Source organism: Bos grunniens, chromosome 20, assembly GCF_055505025.1.
Source record: "Bos grunniens cultivar Pamir isolate PY7600 chromosome 20, Bosgru_T2T1.0, whole genome shotgun sequence".
Taxonomy (NCBI): Eukaryota; Metazoa; Chordata; class Mammalia; order Artiodactyla; family Bovidae; genus Bos; species Bos grunniens.
Genome location: NC_141184.1, coordinates 7552743 through 7563380, shown reverse-complemented (window position 1 = coordinate 7563380; position 10638 = coordinate 7552743). Strand labels below are relative to the sequence as shown.

At 38.6% G+C, this 10638-nt stretch overlaps 1 long non-coding RNA gene across 3 annotated transcripts in view; it reads left to right on the top strand.

The window, feature by feature from the left end:
- The first annotated feature begins 633 nt into the window (after nt 1–633).
- LOC147350068 (uncharacterized) overlaps nt 634–10638 on the top strand; it is a 32074-nt gene continuing 22069 nt past the window's right edge. Inside the window, exons 1-3 of one of the 3 annotated variants that reach the window (XR_015149155.1) lie at nt 634–754; nt 4850–5090; nt 5176–6043. This is a non-coding gene — a long non-coding RNA (uncharacterized LOC147350068). Of the gene's footprint in view, nt 755–3254; nt 3408–4849; nt 5091–5175; nt 6044–10638 lie in introns of those variants that run through there. The other 2 variants (XR_015149156.1, XR_015149157.1) reach the window with 2 other exon arrangements.

Genomic DNA, 10638 nt, shown 5'->3' with positions numbered 1-10638 from the left:
AGGAACCTGGTGGGCTACAATCCATGGGGTCACAAAGAGTCTGATATGATTGAGTGACTAACACTTTCACTTTCAAAGCTATACTTTCCCCCTGATATTTCAGTGGTCTCATTATTTTCTCTGCCCTGAGATTTAGGTCGAGAGGAAGATTTTAAGAAGTGTTGCTGTAAGACAGAGAAATTGCTTCCTTGCAGAACCTGATTCTTGAAGAGTCAGGTTAAGAGCATATGTTTTAACAGGTAAGATGAAAATGGAGATTCTGAGTAACATTGGGTCATAAACAGTCAACCTTATCCTCACAGGGAACACTGAGATGTGCAAGAATCACTCTTGACTAATGACTGTGCTATGACAGCACACAGGAGGGAAAGATTAATTTTTTGCAAACCCTGGAAGAAATCAGGACCACCTTCCAGAAGCTCTATGTTTTAGGGTTCAAGGTGTCTCCTCGTGGCTGTTACAGTCGAATAATAATCCTGCCTGCAAGGAAACAGGTGTTTGAAGGAGAAATCTTGATTAATGACAGCATCCGGAAAAGTCTGTGGCATCACATCAACTGTGCCTTTGCCAAAATGGAGATGAGATGCATCTGGTGAGTCACCACAGCTTAAAAACCCAGGGAAAAACAGGGACACGTGGTGGTTTAGTGCTAGCAAGTGTTTCCTATAAATAGGCAGGCGAAAAATAAAGGAGTCAGAAGAAAGCTTCACTTCACTGCTGCAGGTTCCTCCTCTTGTGTTGCCTTCTGGGAAAGGTACGAGAGAAGAACAGAATGTTGGCTAACCTTCTACAGCAGGTTTTTACAATATTCCAGCTCGGAGTGCGTTGGTTTCCTATATGTGTCTGTTTTAGTTGCATCAGTTGTGTTTGACTCTTTGCAACCCCATGGACTGTAGCCCACCAGGCTCCTCTGTCCATGGAATTCTCCAGGCAGGAATACAGGAGTAAGTTGCCATTCCCTTCTCCAGGAGATCTTCCCAACCCAGGGATCGAACCTGGGTATCCCAGAATTGCAGCCAAATTCTTTCCAATCTAAGTCACCCTTACTCTAAAGCTTCCATGTAGGATCCTTTAGATATCTGTGCTGCCATTCCAGCTGTGAGGGCACCCTTCTCCTTTGAAGGGGTTCAGGCAGCAAGACCCTGAAAGGTGATGGATTTACACTCTAGCTTCTAATTGCCTTCAGTCTCTGTGACTTTTAACATATAGTATTCTGCTTGATTTTCTGACCCATCAAGAAGCTGATTCTCATGAGAGAACAGTTGTCTAAGCAGAAGAGAACTCATGGATTTTTCTCCATTCAGGGCCCAACTGTGGTGTGGAGGACTCTTGAGAGCCCCTTAAAGAGTCCCCAAGGAGATCAAACCAGTCAATCCTAAAGGAAATCAACTCTGAATATTCAGTGACAGGATTGATGCTGAAGCTGAAGCTCCAATACTGATAGGAAGAGCCAACTCATAGGAAGAGACCCTGATGCTGGGAAAGATTGAGGGCAGGAGGAGAAGGGGGTGACAGAGGATGAGGTGGTTGGACGGCATCACCGACTCAGCGGACGTGCAAAAGGCAAAGGCAAGGCACTCGCTCAGTCTTGTCCGACTCTTTGACCCCGTGGACTGTAGCCCACCAGGCTCCTCTGTCATGGGATTCTCCAGGCAAGAGTGCAAGAGTGGGTTGCCATTTCCTTCTCCAGGAGATCTTCCCAACCCAGGGATCGAACCTGGGTCCCCTGCATTGCAGGCAGATGCTTTACCGTCTGTCAGAGCAAACTCTGGGAGATAGTGAAGGACAGGGAAGCCTGGCCTGCTGCAGTCGTTTTGGTGGCAAAGAGTCAGACATGACTGAGAGACTAAGCAACAACAGCAGGGCCCAAGACAGCCCTGCTCCATATCCAACATTTGCTGAAGTGAATCTAGACTCCATCCTTAAAAAAGCATTTTGCTAATAGTCATGCAATAGTCTCCACTACCCATGATCATTTCCTGTTGCAAATTCTGGGGCAGACAAAACTGAGAGACTCCTTAGCCCCCAGGAGCCTGGTTGGCAGTTCTGTATGGGATAGAGGGGGCGGCATCCACAGGAAATGATCACAAGAGGGGTCCTTCCACTTGCTTGGATGCAGGGAAAGCTAGAAGATGCAGGAAGAACTGGACTCAAGAGTTTCTGAGCTGTCTTACTTGTTCTGCCCCAAAGCATCCCTGTGGTATAGTTAAAGGCATGGGGAAGCAGGAATGGAATGGGATGTGAGGTTTAGAGTTCAGAGTAACCCATGGAAATGACTATTCTTCAGAGTTGTTTGAATGAGGGAGCTAAGATCAGGGGGTTGCTAGCAACAGGTGATGTTTCTGTATCCAGTAAAGATGAAATCAAGATTGCCGGGAGAAATATCAATAACCTCAGATATGCAGATGACACCACCCTTATGGCAGAAAGCAAAGAAGAACTAAAGAGCTTCTTGTTAAAAGTGAAAGAGGAGAGTGAAAAGGTTGGCTTAAAACTCAACATTCAGAAAACTAAGATCATGGCATCAGGTCCCATCACTTCATGGCAAATAGATGGGGAAACAGTGGAAATAGTGACAGACTTTATTTTGGGGGGCCTCCAAAGTCACTGCAGATGGTGATTGCAGCCATGAAATTAAAAGAGGCTTGCTCCTTGGAAGATAAGTTATGACCAAACTAGACAGCATATTAAAAAGCTTTTTACTTTTTAATTTAATTTACTTTGCCAACAAAGGTGCATCTAGTCAAAGCTATGGTTTTTCCAGTAGTCATGTATGGATGTGAGAGTTGGACTATAAAGAAGGCTGAGCACCAAAGAATTGATGCTTTTGAACTGTGGTGTTGGAGAAGACTCATGAGAGTCCCTTGGACTGCAAGGAGATCCAACCAGTTCATCCTAAAGGAAATGAGTTCAGAATATTCATTGGAAGGACTGATAGCGAAGCTGAAACTCCAATACTTTGGCCACTTGATGCGAAGAACTGACTCATTGGAAAAGACACTGATTCTGGGAACGATTGAAGCCAGGAGGAGAAGGGGACAACAGAGGATGAGATGGTTGGATGGCATCACCAACTCAATGGACATGCGTTTGAGTAAACTCCGGGAGTTGGTGATGGACAGGGAGGCCCGGCGTGCTGCAGTCCATGGGGTCGCAAAGAGTCAGACAAGACTGAGCAACTGAACTGACTGAACTGAAAGAAGGTGTTGGCGTTTCCAGGACTCCCAACTAGGTGTGAAACCCATCCTGCATCTGAAAAGGAAAAGGAACTGAAGGGGTGAGGAGGAAGCTAGGAGACTGCGTGGACTGAGGAGCCTGATCACGTGGCTTGTGCAGCCAGCAGCTTACAAGTAGGATCAGCTCATCTTAGAGTCTTAAGACATTCACGTCTTCCCTGAAAACTGCAGGTAAAGGCCCCCAAAGCAGCTGTTTTTCCAGGTTAATAATGGGGTAGGAATGAATGAAAAACATTTGAGTTTGGAGGTTGGCTAGAAGATGCAGAATTCCATTTCCTAAGTCCTACTGGATGAAGGGAGATACATCAACTGTAAAGTTTTGTTGCCATGAAAAATCACAACACTTAAACTTTTTCTCAAGTTATTTTCTTGGGGACACTTGGCAATCCGTGGAGGGGATGGTCGTGTTCTTGGTTCAGGGCAGAGGACTCTGTAAGAGAAAGACACCAGCAGAGAGTGTAGGCTGTAGGGACAGACTTCACGGGGACCCCATCTTGAAGGAGGCTGCTTTTCTCCACGAGGCATTTGCTGAGTGTTGGGATGGCAAGGAAAGGTAAGCAGCAGGACTGCCTCCTCTTGGTGTCCAGGAAATCAAGTCCCCCTAGAGCAAGGGTCTGCAGCTACAGAAGAGCAGAGACCACAGGCTCCAGATGATGGAGACCAGAGGAAGACTGGGTGTCATTAAAGCTGCTACCAGGTGGGACCCTCTCCAGTTCCTCACTGAACTGAAATCAGTTTCTCATCACACCTGCTTTACAGAAGAGGGATACTCGTCTCTGGGAAAACAAACAAAAACAACTCATAAATCCCAGAGCCTATAGTATTTTCTACAAAACTGACAACAAATAATGTTACCAGACATCGTATATTGCTATAAATTATTATTAATTCCCCTGGTAGATCTATGGTGAATCCAGTGGGTTTTGTTGATGTTGTTGCTTTTATTTATTTATTTTTTTTGTTGAAAATTACAAGTATGTTCTCAGTTGTCTATGTAAATGCAAAGGATGGAGAATACAAAATTACCTTGAATAAGATTCACCAGCTTCCACATCTTAGGATAAAGCTATGTAAGGGATGTTTGATGAAATTCAGCATCATTTGTGATTTAAAAAAACTATCAAGTAAAGAAGAAATAAAAAATGCATTTTATTACCTGATAAAGATCAGCTATCAGAGACCTACAGCAAATGCAGTGCTTTTTAGAGATACTTAAATAGCTGGGAAAGACTGAAGGCAAAAGGAGAAGAAGGTGGCAGAGATTAGATGGTTAGATAGCATCACCAACTCAACGGACATGAATTTGAGCAAACTCTGGGAAACAGTGAAGGACAGGGAAGCCGGGTGTGCTGTCGCAGAGTCAGAGTTGCCAAGAGTCAGACACGGCTTATCAACTGAACAACAACAAATAGCTATTCTATTAAGCAAAGGAGCAAGACAAAGTCATTTTCTCTTCCCTTATTATTCAATGAGTGTTCAGTGCAGGTATACCTTCTGCACAACGATGCACGGAAGATTCTCTCAATTCAGGTATATGAGGAAAACAAGTAAGTGCTATGGGAGTTGCGAAGAAAAAAAAGACAGCTTTTTTTTTTTTTTTTTTTTTACTGTAGATGCATGGTCTACACAGACAATTTGCTGGGAAGGTACTACATCAATCAGATTAGAATGAATTATGCTGCAGAACACCCAGATTCAGAAGTCTAACAGAGGAAGCCTTCTTTCTTGCTGACTCGGTGTCCACTGTGTCTCCAGACTGACTGCCCTTCACATCCCCTTGTAACAACTTTCCTGCCGACAGAGACCCCGCTGTCCTGCAGCCTCCATGTGTCACCGGAGGCATCCTTCTTTGTGGTGAGTTTGCTATAGGATCGGAAGGGGAATGGGATACTGATTTTTAAATGCTGACATCTAGAAATCATAAACATAATTTTTGCAGACATCTTGCTGATCAAATCAAGACACCTGTCCACATCTAACCTCAAGGTGGGGGTAGTTTAATCCTTCCAAGGATCTGGAGGAGACAATGAAAGTATGAGTAAATAGAAAAAGTCTACTGCAATCACCTAGAAATAAAACAGTAAAGAAGATGGACATAACATATGGAGAAAACTGTGAAATATTATTTGAAAAAAATAATAATGTAATGGAATACTATGGGGATAATCAAAGCAAAATATTAATTTTATCTAAAATAATGTATAAATTTAATAAATTCTAATCAAACTCCTAACATTTTAAAAATTAAATTGGATGAGCTAATCATATATTTCTTGAAGAATTCTCATTTAAAATATCTTTTAGTATTTCTTTTTTATAAACAAATGATTGATAAAATAATGCAATATACAATAAAGCTAATTTTTAAATTCCTGTGAAAGAATAAAAACTTAAGAATAGATGAAGGAAAAAATGGAGTAGTAATGATTGACTTAATCAAGATAACATGATTTGTCATAAAATAATAATTACATCATTTTTAAGTTTTCTTCATGGAAGATAAATAAGTTTAAATAACTGGGGAAACAAGAAATAGAAATATGAATATGAGACCTAGTAACAGCAGATATATTGGGGGAAATGAGAAAAAATTGTTTTTTTTTTTTTAGAAATGTAACTGAACAAGTGGAGAAATATACTAAATTTTAGATAAACATGTAAATGTGAAAGCAACATTTGAAATGTTTAGATAAATATATAAAATATCTGTGGTCTTGTAATACAGAATAATTTTTATACAGGAGACAAAAGGCTACGTAAAGAAAAGACTGACTGCATTAAAATGTAAAACTTCTGTATGAATTCTATGTGACATTAAACCTTATAAAAGTCAAAACAGAGTAGAAGAAAATACTTATATTGTTTATTGCAAAAGATTGTTATTCAGGATATATGATATCATTACAAATCAATAAAATAAGGCAAAGCTTCTTGTTAGAGAAGAATATCAAAGGATGCAAGCAAAGAAATCAAGGTAGAACACAAAAGCCTTAATTAAACATGAAATGATTTGCAATTGCACTAAAAATGAAAACAGATTCAACAATAGATGATAGTCTCTTGCAAAGAGATTCTAGCTTCAATGTAGACCAATAAGAAGTAAGAATTATGATTTACTATTGGTGATTATATAAATAAGCATAAGGGGCTTCCAGATGGCACAGTGGTAAAAAAGCCACCTGCCAATGCAGGAGATGCAAGAGACGCTGACTCGATCCCTGGGTCGAGAAGATCCCCTGGAGAAGGAAATGGCAACCCACTCCAGCATTTCTGCCTGGAGAATTCCATGGACAGAGGAGGCTGGAGTGCTACAGTCCGTGGGGTTGCAAAGAGCTGGGCACAACTGAGTCACTGAGCACACAAGCAAGTAAACTTAAACACTTCGGGGAATTACTTAGTTTCATGCAAAAGAAGAAGGTGTATTTGTTTCATGATCCCACAATTTCATTTTTATGCAGAGACCAAAGATAAAATGAATCACACATTTACAAAGATATATGTACATGCATGTTAAAAGTAGTCTTACTTTAAATAACTTTTAATCAAAGATTCTGATGATAAAGGGAACAGAAAAACACAAAAAAGTGTAAAACATCAAATATTTGTGAGCTATTAGGGGAAGCTACTGAAGCGACTTAATGGGAAATTTGAACAAAGTGAATACTATATAGCTATAAGGATGTACTGCTGCTGCTGCTAAGTCGATTCAGTCGTGTCCGACTCTGTGCGACCCCATAGACGGCAGCCCACCAGGTTCTCTGTCCATGGTATTTCCAGGCAAGAGTACTGGAGTGGGGTGCCATTTCCTTCTCCAATGCATGAAAGTGAAAAGTGAAAGTGAAGTCGCTCAGTCGTGTCCGACTCTTAGCGACCCCATGGACTGCAGCCCACCAGGCTCCTCTGTCCATGGTATTTCCAGGCAAGAGTACTGGAGTGGGGTGCCATTTCCTTCTCCAATGCATGAAAGTGAAAAGTGAAAGTGAAGTCGCTCAGTCCTGTCTGACTCTTAGCGACCCCATGGACTGCAGCCCACCAGGCTCCCTCGTCCCTGGGATTCTCCAGGCAAGAACACTGGAGTGGGTTGTACTAAGATTTTGCTAATAGTAATAATAGTGCTGCATTCTTATCTGTGAAAGATTCTTGATTGAAGAATTTACAGGTAAAATGACACGATGTCAGGGATTTGCATTGTACTTTAACAGGAAGTTAGAGAGTACAAATTAAATAAGACTGACCAACTAATGATTTCTAACTGCTAGCAACAGCCAACAATTATGTGTGTATGCATCCATATGTATTAATATATGTGAATATGTGAATGAATATATAACTGTATATTTCACTGTTTAGGTGAAAAATATATGTGTGTGTATACACACGTGCATTTTAAATACTCTTTATTTGTGGGAGTATCTTCATCGACACTCACAAAACACACATATTATCTACGTATTTATCCATCTACCTATCCATATGGATGCTTTACTGAAGAAAAGATAAAACTTAATAATTGTAACATTGTATGTATGAAATTACCAGTATAAATATATTGCTGGTGGGAAAGTAAATTCATGCAATTATTCTAAGATATTATTTAACAGTAATCAAGAGTTTAAAAATCATTATCGTTTTGAATTTAGTAATCCTACTCTATGCATTTATGATGGAGAATTAATTAGAAGTCATGTCAAGTTTTATGCAGAATGTTTTTGATTATACTACTATTAATAGATTAAAGATAAAAATAATTACTGTTCATTAGAAAAAGATTGACATAAATTATGTGATGTCTGTGCTCAGTCACTCAGTCGTGTCTGACTCTTTGTGACCCCTTGAACTCTAGTGCCCTGGGCTCCTCTGTCCATGAGATTTTCTAGGCAAGAATACTGAAAAGGGTTGCCATTTCCTTCTCTAAAATTATGCGATGACAGGCACTAAAATGTCTCTTTAGTGGCGTAAGAGAAGATTTACATAAATGGAAACACATTATCCTTTTGAAGGAGGTGATTCAATAATCTCACTATGTATATTACTTTGAACTGTTCTGTGTGACTAACAAAATTCCAAAGTGTAAGTAGTGAAATATACTTTAAAATGATAAGTTATTCTAAAACTATAAATACATAAGTACCTATATTATCTAAGGTATCAGAAAGATAAATTAACTTGGCTATAGTAACAAGTGACACCCACATCTCATTGATTAGAACAACAAATGTTTATTCTTTGCTCAGATCATTATAGATTCTTGCTTTGCATGATTGTAATTTTCATGCCAAAGTCAGCCTGCTGAGACTTCAACTTTCTAGAACAGTCTTAGATAACAAACCAGAGAAAAAAGAATATCAGATGAAGGGCACACTGATGCTTTTTTTTCCCCCTCTTGATTTGATACTAATTTTCGTTATTTAATTTTTATTTATCTACTTATTTTGGCTGCATTGGGGCATGTGGGATCTTAGTTCCCTAACCAGGAATAGAACCTGCATTCCCTGCATTGGAAGCACAGAGTCTTAACCCTAATTTTTACTTTTCGTTTGGCACACTGACTCATAATAATGTCTGGAATTGTCGTGTCAGTTTCAATCTCGTTTGATTGATCAAAGCAAGTAATATTGCTGTGGGTCAGCTCAGAATATCCAGGAAGAATAATTCTCCTGAGGAAGGGCAATGGTAACTGCTACACAATTTTAGTCTGCAGAAAGATGAACGGAGGAGCTAAACCTCCTAGACAGAAAATAAGTAACTTATTTAGAGCAAAAATATATGCATATATAATGTCACCTAACAATATTTAAGTTTATACAATATGAATGAAAATATCAAATATAAATATTTATACATGAATTATATGTTATGCATAACATATGCATAACATATCAAACATATACAGAATCATATTTATATATTATTTTATATATAACATACTATGCAACTTATATATAATTAAAATATAAATTGCTAAGTCACTTTAGTCGTGTCCGACTCTGTGCGACCCCATAGATGGCAGCCCACCAGGCTCCCCTGTCCCTGGGATTCTCCAGGCAAGAACACTGGAGTGGGTTGCCATTTCCTTCTCCAATACATGAAAGTGAAAAGTGAAAGTGAAGTCTCTCAGTCGTGTCTGACTCTCAGTGACCCCATGGACTGCAGCCCACTAGGCTCCTCTGCCCATGGGATTTTCCAGGCAAGACTACTGGAGTGGGGTGCCATTGCCTTCTCCAAAATATAAATTAAATGCCTAAATTTTATAGGTTAAGTATATTTATATAAATATTTAAATTATAATTATTTATAATGATATTGTGTATTAATACACTCTATTATAATATTTATATCATAAACCACAATATATTATATGACATATAATACAAAGTAATACATACTATGTATATTCATTATATTATGTACTGTGTTATTTTGCATATTAAACATTTATTATAATATTTATCATTAAATATATAAATTAGTAAATATCTGTTATTTTAAAATAAATGTATAAATATTGAATTTATCCAATCTGAAGAACAGAGATAACTAGAATGAAAAAGAATTAGAAAAAAAGAAACCCAGTGAATAGCTTAAGGAAACTTATAGATAATATTGAATTATCCAGTGTCCATGTAATTGTTCCTCAGGAAAAAGAAATATGTAAAATTGGAGTAGAAAAAATATTTGAAGACATAATTGCTAAAACCTTTCAATATCTGCAGAAAAAATGTGTTTACATATGCAAGAATCTCAGTAGGACACAAGCAAAGTAAGTATTAAAAGACTCATACTACACATACCATAGTCAAAATGCTATAAACAAAAATCAAAAAAGAAAACCAAAGAAACTTGGGAACAGCCAGAGTGGGGAGAAAAGAAGAAACATTACGAAAAGGCATTTAAAGATAAGAATTACTGCTGATTTTACAGATATATTATACTTTTAAAGTACTAAATATTAAAAAATAAAAATGTATCAGCCAAAAGTATCCTCCAAAGCTGAGAGGAAATCAGGATAGCTTCATGTTAACAGAAGCTGAGACAATCTGCACAGCAGGAAATGCTGAGTAGGGTCAGTCCTTCAGGCTGAAGGTCCTGAGACCAGTTGGAAAACTTGATCATTTACTGTGGGCACAGTAAACGATAAACGGATGATTGACTATAAAAAGTGTGTTCTTTTATCTTTATTTAATTTACTAGAAACCTAACTTTTGAAGGAACACTATAGAGTAGGATTTACGATATATTTAGAGGTAAATGATGTGACAGAAACAGCATTTGTTCATAATCCTAGGAGGTGGGTACTTTATTATCCCTTTTTCACAGAAGGAAGAACAGGAACACCCTGGGTTAAATGGTTTACTTAAAAATCACATAGCAGATAAGAAGGGTGGAGATGAGAATCTGACAT